The following is a 13,128-nucleotide window of genomic DNA, read 5'->3' as shown; positions in this document are numbered from 1 at the left end:
ATTATCTATACTATTTGGGCTATGGCTGATCTGAAGCACTATTGACATTTTACGTATCATATCACTTATTTTGAAGGAAAATATGTATATTCTAATTGTATATATGCACCTATCAAAGATGGTCCTCTCACCCTGAGCAGTATTAGAGACAATGGTTTTAGACAGAAGGGATACAGACTTTGGAATTAGACAGATGGGGGATTTAAACACCAAAGTTACCATTTACTTTTTGTGGCCTTAAGTAAGTTATTTCACCTCTCTGACCCTCAAATTTGTCAATTGTAAATGGGTATGAAAATAATATCTTACAGGATTATCAGGATTAGAGAGAGCCAAGTTAGGCATCTAGCACATTTCCTAACACAAGGTGGGCACTCAATAAACAGTAGCTATGATAAGATCATCAATTGAAGAAAACATTCATGAAAAGTAGGTGTCACTGTTAACAGAGCTATAAACTATTAAAGTTTTCTGAAAGGCAATTTTGAAATATCTACCCAAACATGAAGGATATCCCTTGGATATCCAAAGACTCAGAAATTAATTTTGAAGAATCTGTTCTATGGAAATATTTGCACAAGTGGTTAAAGACAGAAGAAATGGATGTTCTTTGTGGCACTGTTTTAACAGCCAATCAATAGAGGGCTGGCTTATTATTAGACTACAGATCCATATTTGCCATTATTTTTTAAATGAAGTAGATATCCACATAATGACAAAAAGATAGCAATGGCAGAATAAGCATAATATGATCTGACAAAGTCAAAACTGTGTGTTTACATGTGCATGAAATAGGTATGAAAGGATATAATTCTAAAATATAAATAGCTCTTACTTTTCACTCATATATTCTACTCTGTAAACTTTTTAAAACTCATATTTTTTCAAATAAAAAATAAACACAGATGTGCACCATCTTTTGAGATCAATGCTTTCCTGTACTACAGAATGAGACATGTTAAAGAAAACTTCAAAGAAAAACACATTGCACATTAACCCTTCCTTTCCAATGGGAAAAAGTCTAAAATCTACATTAAGCCATGTTCAAGACATTCCAAATCAATTTCAATATCTATTTGATATTCATTCAGTTTTTCTTCTTTTTTTTTTTTTTGTGGCTGGCCAGTATGCAGATCCGAACACTTGATTTTGGTGTTAATACCATGCTCTAACCAACTGAGCTAACCAGCCAGCCTTTCAGTTTCTATTTCTACTGCAATTCTAATCTTGTGGAGTTCATCACAAAACATTTTTTAAATTGCTATTTGCCACATAACCAGTCACACTCTTAAACTCTTCCTCCTCTCCTTTCAAAATGGCCTAGTTAAATATGCACCTAGAATACAAAATCACTTTAACACTATGTAAAGAGACATCAAATAAATCTGCATGAGACAAATCAGTTTAAAAGATTCAGCATTTCAGATTAGTATGAACTATAATTTTCCCCTCCATTAATGAAGAAATCTAAATTTTACAACAATAAAATTTAAGATAAAATTTTACTACAATGAAATTGTTTTTAAAGAACAGTACAGACGCTGGAGTCACATAAGGTCACAAGGCAAATGGGACCACCTTGTTTTATAGATGAGGAAAATTAAGCACAGCAAGTGACTTGACCAAGATCACACCTCAGACAGATGGAGGATCAGTGCAAGTCCCTGACCTCACAGTCTAATATTCTTTTTTCTAGATCATGTTGGCCTCACATCATAGCTTACACAGTTTTAAATCAACTCCTGTTTCCAAATAAATTAGTAAAAATAGCATCAGATAACATACTTGGCTTCATAAATATGCATAAAAGAAACAAACGTTAACTGGCATATACTACCTGGCATATTTGCAATACTATCAACAAAACTCTGCATTCATTGAGATTTCAAGCATGTAAAAATATCTTGATCAGACATTGCAAAGGTGTCTGCTCTGCAGAAGCAGAATATGAAAATGCTTTATGAAAACCAATTCATCCAATTCCCTAGAAGTAGAGCAACGAGTTAGATTCTAATTAACTAAAAGACCAAATTTTCTAGCCATATATGTTTGACTAGCATTGTTTGTTTCATTAGCACTTTCCTTTTTACAGGAATGTTTCTCATCTCTCATTTCAAAGTCACCTTCCAGCCTAATGGAGGCACACATCTCTGATTCTCCTCTCCTTAGAACCAGACTAAAGAAAACAAAAACTAATGCAAGGGGCATTTCTTTTCATCCTTTCCTTCATTGAAAGCTGGTTTGACAGCAATATATGAAAACCTTTAACAAACAATTTTTCCAGTATAACATCTACATTTAACTAAAAGATAAAAATTGAGAAAGTAGGGACAAGGAAAATAAACAACAGTGTGAGACAAAGAGTACACGAAATAGAAAAGCCAGGTAGACAATAGATCTCTGAAACCTAGTTCAGGAAAAATATAATGATTATCCTGTGTTTATATGAACAAAGGCTAAAGCAACTAGTAATTTCAAGTTAAGTTTACCAAAAGGAAAAAAAATGCTAAGAAATCTTTGTTCCTGTCTCATACCAAAAAACGAATATTGAGGGAGAAAGGTTCAGACATCCTCAAACATAAATGCAATAAAATAAAGTTGTTGCATTAAAAAAAGTCTCAAATGGAATAAAATCAAAATATTGCAATACATGGCTATGGCAAATTTACAGATTTACCATTAGCCTTCTAATCTGGAAGGTTAAAATTCAATATTCAAAGAAAATAGTTTATCAATACCATTAACACAAAATAGTTTATAATTATTTTGTTAGATCTGCTTGAGTGATGTGATATGATAATTAACTTCATTTTATCCAATTCGTGTTGATATTTTCCTGTAACAAAATCCAAGTATTCAGAGCTATGAGTGATGAGTGACCTTGAGACAACACTTGGAAGGCGATCACCATAGCAACACTACCACAAAAGTGCCTCATCCTCAGAAAAAGAACCAACCTGGTACATCAGAAATTAAAAACCTAGAGAAATACAGCTCCCTTCAAGCCAAAAAAGCAAAAACAAAAACCTAAAAAATAAGTTTTAAAAAATGTTTACATTTTACATTTTTATTTTAGCCTTCCTATTTATTTTTCATGGAGGGGGACACAGACATTAAGTTATCTTAAAGGTGAAACATTAAGCCATGCAAAAATTCTTTCTCTGTTTTGTTTTTATTTCCTACATGGGCAAAATTAATTGCTAAGATATAAACAAATAATAGTTTTTTTATTTTTTAAAAATGCATGCTTAAAATCTTTCAACAAAATCACTACTATTCTAATCTTCTTTTAATCACTGTCAAAAAGAATCATTCACCTTAATAACAACATTTCTTTTCCAGCCTGCACTTTGATAAAGAAAACATGAGGGGAGGGGGTTAACTTAAAATTCCAAATATAAAATATGCTTTTGCAATTCTGTTTATACACATTAAGACCTTTACATTTCATGTTTTTACAGTTATGTCTTTGCTGCAGACATAAATTGAAAAGTATTTTTTTCTAGAGTCTACACCTTCACATCCAGCAATGTGACACTTTAGTCATTTAATCACCAACACACCCAACACAAAGCCTAACACCAAATAAGTCCCAAAGGACTTCAAACTTTTTGTTCATGTACGTACCAAAAAAACCTTGAAAAACTACGTATCCCAGAACATTTGTAAGTTGGCGTTTAAATTTTTTCATCAATTTAACTAGATACAAAACATTAATTTTAAAGATATCATAAGTATTAATATCTTTTATAAACTGTTACCTCTCTCTTACATACTCAAAGGAACCTAGATTACCATAATCCCTCACTAAGTCAGAAATTTTATAACTGTTCCTTTCTCCTGGAATACAAATTTCTATTCCTCTTCTCCCATGTTATTTGATCATAATGAAATATCATTTTATGCTTGAAAGTATTTTATTGATCATCCCATCTCTGCAATAATAAATTAAATTCTATCTGATCATAGGCTCTAAGTGCTGAAAAGCATTTTATTCTAAGTTATTACTATAATCGTTATTGGGACATAATTGTTCAAACCATAAGTATATTACAAATTTTGATTTAAAAAATGGACTTTTTATGTACATTTTACTTTAAGTAAATCTGTTCAGCTACATGGGCAAGTGTGTCCATCCCTCCCCTCCCTTTCCCTGCCACAGTGCATTCCTTTTTTGTTTGTAAAATTATAAATAAAATGAGCTGACAAGTAGATTTTTTAAAAGTGAAAGTAGTTATGTGAAAGCAATGTCACTCATTTCTTTCAATGAAATCTTAATGACATGACAAAAATCTCGGTGAACTATCAAAAATTATTTTTTCATGATCTTTCTCAGAGAACAATTTGATTAACTCCCCCATCAGTTTTGATGAAAACAAACTCAGAAACCACCTGAGTTTGCTGACCAGCCATTAGAGTCATTCAACTTTTAAATTCTGACAGCAATATTTTTAATTGTCCGTGTGTTTCAAACCCTAGGTTTTTTTCCCCCCTGCCCAGTTGCAATGCACCACAGTAAGGAGAAAGTCATCCCTTTCTTTTGGCAACTAGAAGAACAATTTTGAAAGGAGACATCTGGAGAATTAGACTCTGCATGCTTTCTCAGATGATCCAACTTAAGAATTAAAGAGAACAAATGCTTATGAATCTGGAAATTGAGTCCCTTTGACTGATCTGTGTTCAAGCCTCTAGAAAATAGAGAGGACTTAAACATCCACATGAAAGAGTTCACTTCAACTAAATTAAGACATCAAGCATCTACATCAAGTAGACATTTTTACTGCAATTCTATTTCATACTAGAAAAAAAAAAGATAACCTAAATGAGCAACATTAGAAAATTGACTACATAAGTTATGATATATCCATACCATGAATTTCTACACAAGGGTACATCAAAAAATTTATAGAAAGACTCGTATTATCCTTTAACGCCATTTTCCATGAACTTTCTGAAGTACCCTTGTACAGTCTCTAAAAATGTTCACAATATTATGATTTATAATATGATCCCATTTCTGTTTCTTATGTACTGTTATAAAAAGACTGAAAAGGTGTACACCAAAATGATCTTTACTGGGTTTGTTTTTTAACATTTAAATTTTCTATCACCTATAGAGAACATGTATTAATTTTGTAATGAGAAGTTTTACAACATCTTTTAAGTTTTTTATGCATTACATCCAATCCAAAAGAGAATATTAATAGTAATTAAATAAACGTTCTCAGTAATAATTAATAATTTTTAAAACTCACTAAATGGTATTTTTTAAGAGATAACACAAATTGATTTTATCATAATCACCAACTGAAGCCCTCAGTGCTATATCCTACATCTTGTACCTGACAGCAGTGTGCAGAACAGAGTGGTCTTTCTTGGGGAGACTGCTAAATAAACTGTCATAATACAATCCTTTCTGGATTACTGCAACTCTCTTGATTTACCAAAAGAGAATTACAAAAACATTGGAAAGACATAATACATATATATATACTTTTTTTAAAGCAATTTTTTTTTTTAAAGATGACCTGTAAAGGGATCTTAACCCTTGACTTGGTGTTGTCAGCACCACACTCTCCCAAGTGAGCTAACCAACCATCCCTATATAGGTATCCGACCTCTTGGCCTTGGTGTTATCAGCACCACACTCTCCCAAGTGAGCCATGGGCCGGCCCCATAAAAGCAATTTTCAATTACATATTGATGTCTATACCTATCACCTCCTTCTTCTCAAACTGCCATTGAAAATGTAGTAAAAAGAAATTCAGTAAAAAGAAACCCTTTATTATTAGGCTTGCAGAATAAGAAAATAAAAAAGGAATTCCCTTGTATAGATGGTTAACTACTCACAATTCCTCCATATTAACAGACCACCCTTATCTTTAACCAATTCCAGACTCAACTTCCATTTTGACTGGATTTCTAGAAACAGTTCCAGCCTAAATAGACCAGGAGGTAAAATAAAACCAACAAAAAATAGAGACTTCCTTAATGCAATACCACAGGATTTGAAAATGAAAGATATGCTACAACCTGGAAAAATGTCTTAATGCCACAGACAGGGGTGGGAGAATTGTTTGAAAGGGAAGGACATCATCCTTTCAAGAAACACAGGGCATATTTATTCACTCAACAAATGAATAATGAACATCTACAATGTGCCAGGCACTTGTCTAAGTGTTTGAGATATATCAGTGAGCAAGAGGGACTAAGATTACTATCCTTGTGGAGCTTTTACTTTATCAGGGAAAACCATATCTAGTAGATTGAATTATGTCCCCACAAAACTCACTGAAGCTTGAATTGTGTCCCCAAAGTTTTATGTATTAGAAAGTTAGGCCCCACTGTGACTGTCAAGAGGGTAGGAAATCCTATTATGGTAATCAAAAAGTAGATCCCTGAAGAGGTGACTGGATTGTAGCACCAAGCAGCAGTGAATGGATTAAAAATGATGGTGAGGGACATGGTTCTGAGGGCTTTAAAAGAAGAAAAGAGTCTGTCTGTCTCTGCTCTCTCTGCTTCCAACACCTTGCATTGTGAGACTCCTGGGTCATTGTTGTCACCACCAGATGGACTTTGGACTTCTCAGCCTCACAAACTGTAAGCAATAAATTTTGTTTTCTTTCTAAATTACCCAGCTTCAGGTATTCTGTTATAGCAACAGAAAACAGACTAATACATCATATGACCATTAAACATAATAAATAAGTAAATTATTGGTATGTTAGAGAATTAGCACCATGAGGGGAGAGGTTCCAGTATTAAACAGGGTGGTAAGAGTGGGGCCTAACAGAAAGGGTGAGATTTGAGATTTTTTTAAAAGATAAGGGAGTTAGTCAGACACATGACAGAAAGAGCATTCCACAGAGAGGGCACACCCAAAGGCAGGAATGTGTCTGCCTTGGATGAAGAACAGCACTGGATCAAGAGTGAGCAAGGGAGAAAAGAATGGCAGGTGAGATCAGAGATATATCAGGGGCAAGTTACACAGGCCCTCACAGACCAAGGAAAGGACTTTGGTTTTTACTCTGAGTAAAAAGAGGAATCCCTGCAGAATCTTGAGAAGAGAAATGACAAACTGGCTCAAGATTTTAAAAGATCCATCCAGCTGTTATGTTACTAACAGACTGTAAAAAGGAATGGGTAAAAAGCAGTAAGACCTACTAGGATGTTATTACAGTAACTCACAGAAGATGTTAGCTCAGTGGAAGTGTTGAGATGTGGCCAGATTCAAGATAAATCTTAAAGACAGAAATATAGAGGTAAGAGAAAGAGGAGTCAAAGTTACTAGGCATGAGCAACTGGAAAAATGGAGTTCCCAACAAATGAGAAAAAGAAGGCTTCTGGTGAAGAAGAACTAACAAGGAAGATCAGAATTTAGCTTTGGACATGTTGGGTTTGAGATGTGTGTTAGAAATCCAAATGAAAAGGTTGAGAAGACAGATATACAAGTGCGGAAATAAAGAGGTTTATCTCACATAAACAGTATACAAAGAAGATCCAATATATGTATAGTAGGAACCACAAAGAAGAAAACAAAGGCAGTGAAACAACAAAAACAAAAAGCAAACCAACAAAAATCTAAAAGTCAAGAAAACCTTCCCAATACTGAGAGACAGCAAGAGGGAAAAAGAGGAAGGAGGGTAAGGGGGTTGGGGTGGAAAAGGCCTGAAACTACACATTGAAAGAACTTACTGTGTTCCACCCACCCCCACTCCACCCCCACCAAAAATGAGTCAGATCAACCAACACTATGAACTAAAACTACTAGGAGGGGCACTGTATTAGTCCGTTTGTGTTGTTTATAACAAAATACGTGGAACTGGGTATTTTATAAAGAAAATGAAATTTATTTGCTTACAGTTTCTAAAACTGGGAAGTCCAAATCCATCTAGTGGTGCCAACAGTGACCCAGGGATCTCACATTGCAAGATGGTGGAAGCAGAGAGAGCAGAGAGACAGACTCTCCTCTTCTTTTAAAGCCCTCAGAACCACATCCCTCACCACCATTTTTAATCCATTCACTACTGTGTGGTGCTACAGTCCAATCACCTCTTCAGGGCTCCACCTTTCAATTACAAGAACAGGATTTCCCACCTTCTTAACAGTCACAGTAGAGCTAAGTTTCTAGTACATAAAACTTGGGGGACACAATTCAAGTTTCAGGAAGTTTTGGGGGGACATAATTCAATCCACTATATGCACAAAGAATAATTAGAATTTGTGATAATGAATATACTAATAACGTTGACTGGATCATCACATGATGATGGTAGTCAATTTGTACCCAAAAAATATGTATAATTAATTATGCTTCAATAAAAAACCATATTAAAAAAATTAAAAATGAAACTACTACCAAAAAAAGTCCTTTAATATCTAGATAAAGACAAAAAAGCTAAGTCACTCATAAAAACAGACTGACATCAGGCTGTAACATCTATGCTTTATGCCAGAAGACAATGCAATAATGTATTTCAGATACTATGGAAGAGAATTTTTAGCCAAACCAGATTTCAAGTATTAAAGCTGCAGAAAAACTTTTCAAACACAGTGGAACTCAAGAAATACTGTTCTAGGAGCCAGCCTATGGCTCACTCAGCAGAGGGTGGTGCTGATAACACCAAGGCCATGGGTTCAGATCCTATATAGGGATGGCTGGTTCGCTCACTGGCTGAGCGTGGTGCTGACAACACCAAGACAAGGGTTAAGATCCCCTTACCAGTAATCTTTAAAAAAAAAAAAAGAAAGAAAGAAAGAAATACTGTTCCCATAAGATCTTCCCAAGGAATTTATAACAGAAAATGAATTTCAGACAATCCAAATAACTAGAACATCCACATCAAGTGGACTTTCCACCAGCATTTTTATCTGTAAAAAACTGACTGATGGCTGCTATGAGGGACAGGCTATAATATATCTAGTAGGGATATGCTTTGACAATGTACATACAGCACAACTATCAAAAAATGAGGGGAAAGTAAGGAGAGATAAAAACTATAATAATGGACTTCAGGTCAAGATGGCAGAATAGATGGTCCCCAGGGTCACTCTCTCCCACAAATCAACCAATTTACAAATATAAAAAAGCAACAACAGCCAAGCTGGGACCACTAGAGCTCAGGGGAAGAGGTGGAGAGACCTACGGAGTGCATGAAGGCGGGAGAAGCCACGAAGAGAGAAAGAAAAAGCCGCTCTGACAGTTTCGAGTCCCAACCGCATCCAGGCTGGAGCTGCTAAGTGCTCAGAGCAGGAGCTGACAAAAGCAACAGCTGTGCCCTTCAGATGAAGTTGCTTGGAGGCGGCAGGGAAGAAGAGGGCCTTGGTGGCCCCCAAGGCCAGCAAGACCACTAATAGTGTTCCCATGGACCCACTCAGGAGTGAGGAGCCACAACAACTGAGAAAAAGGAGCCACTCAGAGGCCAGTGAGTCAGTGCAAGGGACCAGCGCAAGGTCTGTCCCATGGGAAGTGTTTGCAGCATGGGCAGTGAGGGAGACAAGGCCCACCAGGAGAACACTGGGGCACAGCAAGGACAACTGATCTGCACCACAATCAGCAAAGGACCACTCAGAGGAGACTGGTCAGGAATATAGAATTGCATGGGGTGAAGTTTGATGGAAAGACTAAAGGCCCAAACCAGAGTTTCTACACAACCCAGGTGCACTGGATCTCTCGAGAGCCAGAAGTACTTATAAAAACAACCATTAACACCTGAGCTGCACAAAAAGCCTTCCCCAGAGAATCAGCAGCAAAGCAGCAATTTATCTAAACCACACAGCTCAAGTACTGGTCCCCACAGGAAGTTCCCCCATTTTAGAAGTAAGCAAAGGACAACAAATTAGTTCCAGCACAGAGTGTAAGTGGTGGGAACAGCAAATAATCCAACATAGAACTGAAAGAAAAAACAAAGTGCCCACAACCAGAAACAAAGTTTTATATTAACTAGAAAAGATCTCATTTCACCAAAGAACATCTATAACACCTAGAAGGACTGGAAGTCCCCTGAGCTACCAAGCCAGAAAGGGCAGAGGGCCAGGGGTCTCAGCAATGCCCAATACCTGCAACCAATCCCGAGGGTGGGGGACAACGGTCTCTGTCATGCCCCCCCAACACATGCAGCCAGCCCAGCAGTGACCACTGAGCTGCTGCAGGAAGTACCCTGGGCTCTCTTGAGCCAGGGTGGTGGGGGACCAAGGGCCTCAGCCACACAGCCCCAACATGTGCAACCAGCCCAGCAATGACCACCGAGCTTCAGCAAGAAGGGCCCCAGGTTCCCGAGCTGGGATGGTGGGGGGTGAGGGCTTTTGCCACACCCCACTGAAGTCAGCACCCAGCCAAACAATGACCAAGCCACTGCTGGAAGCCCCCTGTCTCCCCTGTGGGAATGAGGAGGGTTCTACAGGCCTCAATCCCACCACTCCTCCCTTCCTCCATCCTGTTTCCTTCCCCTTTCCCCTCTCCCCCTCCCTCCCAACTGCTCCACAACATCATCCTAGCATGTATAAAATAATATTAATAAAATTACATTTTCTCTTAAAAAAAAATACTATAATAAGGGCTAAGGGCTGGCTGGTTAGCTCACTTGGTTAGAGTGTGGTGCTGATAACACCAAGGTATAGGATTCAAGATCCCCATACTGACCAACTGCAGAAAACAAACAAACAGAAAAACTATAATAAGCTGATTGATTGCTTTAATAAATATTAATTGAAAGTAAAAGAATATTACTTTAAATCAAATGCCAGTGAAGAGAAAGAAGTTATTAGGTAATTTCAATAGTACTTAAAGTAAGAAAGGAACATACAATAACCAAAAAAAGCTAGCGGCACTAAGTCTATTACATAAAGGTTTTAATATAAAGACAATAACTAGAAAATATAAACTTTATAATTAAAAAAAAGACAAGATGGATTTTATAAAAGGCAAAGAAATATATATTGTTACAGACACCCCCATACCTACCTAAGAAAAAAAAACTACAAAAATAAACCCAAAAAAGGCAAAAGGGAGTAGGATTTGATTCTGTCACAGTAAAAAAGACAATAGTAGGAAATTTGGTAATATGTATCTTTTAGTTAACAATATTATACCAATGTTAATCTCTTACTGCTGATCTTATTTAAGTTGTTAACATTAGGGCAACCTGTGTGAAGAATATACAGGAACACTACTATTTCTGCAACATTCCTGTAAGACAAATTATTTCAAAATAAAGTTTTTTTAAACTTTGAGAAAAAAATGTATTTTACCACTGGAGAATGCTAGTAAACCAACTTGTTATTTTAAATACAGTCATGTGCCTCATTAACGACATTTCAATCAACGACAGACCACATGCACATGGAGGTCGCATTGGATTGTAATGGCTATACCATTTGTAGTAGGCTGTCCTATCTAGGTTTGTGTAAATATACTCTACGATATTTGCATAGCAACAAAATAACCTAACAAGGCATTTCTCAGAATATATTCCCATCTTTAAGCAATGCATGACTGTACTAGTAAGTAAAGAGACAGAGACCATCTATCCCAGCTTTCCTATGTGAATTGTACTCACACTGGGTAACCAAATAGTTGATTAAAAGAAGTTTCTGTTTATGGAAATTTTACAGCAATTAAGTGAAAGGGGCACAAATTAGAATATTAGCATTCTGCCACCCCTAATAAATTAACAGATGTAGGGTACTGCTCATCAATAGCTGCTAGTATAATAAAAATAAAGAGAACCAGACATCATGTGTCTCCTGATAAGTCATATTACATATGAAGTAGTCTCACTGTAGTAGCCAGTTTCCAAGATGGCCTGCAGTAATCACCACATCTGCTGATATTCATACCCTTAAGTAGTCCTCTTCCACACAGTATCAGGGTTGTTCTGTGTGACCAAAAGAAAAGTATTGTCATTTCTGGGATCATAAAAGGCACTGCAGCTTCCCCCTCCCTCTTTGATTACTTGCTATGGCAGAGTGCTTTCAGTACCCTCAGGCAAAAAACTGAAACCTCCTGCCAATGGCCACTGAGTGAGCTACCTTAAAAGCAGATTCTACAGCCCCTGTCAAACCTTCAGATGACTGCAACCCATGACAGACCTCAAGCTGCAACCACCCAGAGCTAGGCTCCTCCCAGAGTCCTAACCTTCAGAAACTATGAAGGATAATAAATGCTGTCTTAAGGTGGCATGTTTTGGGATAACTTATTACACAGCAATAGATAACTAATACACTTGCCAAAAATAATAACTGATACCAAATCTGATTAAGTCTTGAGAGCCAGCTACCATTTATAAAAAAACAACACAGAGGATCGATTTAAACACCATCAATAAGGATATTCTCAGCAAAATCTAAACAGTAAGGGCCGGCCCATGGCTCCACTTGGGAGAGTGTGGTGCTGATACCAAGGCCACAGGTTCGGATCCCTATATAGGGATGGCTGGTTAGTTCACTTGGGAGAGTGTGGTGCTGACAACACCAAGTCAAAGGTTAAGATCCCCTTACCAGTCATCTTTTCAAAAGAAAAAAGAAATCTAAACAGTAAGAAACTCTATAGGACAAAAAACAAATTGAGAGAAAAAAAGAGATGGAGAGAGAACCTATATTAAAAGAGACTTGAGATACATAACAACCAAATTGCCATGTGTGGGTCTCATTTGGATCTGACTCAAACAAACTGAAAATTAAATAAGGAGAAGCAAGAGAGAAATGGAAAACTGAATGGTGACTTCATTTTATGCTAGTAGGGAATTAACATAATTTTTCTAGACGTAATAATGGTATTGTGGTTATCCTTTTTTGCGTGTGTATGAGAGACAGTCTTCATCTTTTATAGAAACTTAAGGAAAGTATATGTTATCTGGTATTCACTTCAAAACAATATGGGGGGAAAGAAGTAAATGGATTAAAACAAGATTAGCCACAAACTGGTAACTGGTGAACCTGAGTGAGGTAGTACATGGGCATCGATATACCATTCTACTTTCCATGTTTGAAATTTCCGTAACAAAAAGCAGAAGGAAGAAGAGTATTGCTGAAAGAGGATCAAGAAAATGACAACTTAAACTGGAGGTAAGCATCAGAAGAGAATCTTCAGACTACAACAGACTTTTACCCAATTATCGTTATGTCCCT

At 36.6% G+C, this 13,128-nt stretch overlaps 1 protein-coding gene across 6 annotated transcripts in view; it reads right to left on the bottom strand.

The window, feature by feature from the left end:
* NCOA3 (nuclear receptor coactivator 3) overlaps positions 1-13,128 on the bottom strand; it is a 132,631-nt gene that overhangs the window by 92,801 nt on the left and 26,702 nt on the right. Inside the window, exon 2 of one of the 6 annotated variants that reach the window (XM_063091310.1) lies at positions 11,839-11,876. The exons of the other annotated variants lie outside the window; for them this stretch is intronic. The gene's annotated coding sequence lies outside the window, so the exon portion shown is untranslated. The remainder of the gene's footprint in view (positions 1-11,838; positions 11,877-13,128) is intronic. 6 annotated transcript variants of the gene reach the window in all.

This window comes from Cynocephalus volans, chromosome 1 (genome assembly GCF_027409185.1).
Source record: "Cynocephalus volans isolate mCynVol1 chromosome 1, mCynVol1.pri, whole genome shotgun sequence".
NCBI lineage: Eukaryota > Metazoa > Chordata > Mammalia > Dermoptera > Cynocephalidae > Cynocephalus > Cynocephalus volans.
This window is presented reverse-complemented; position numbering and strand designations above follow the sequence as displayed.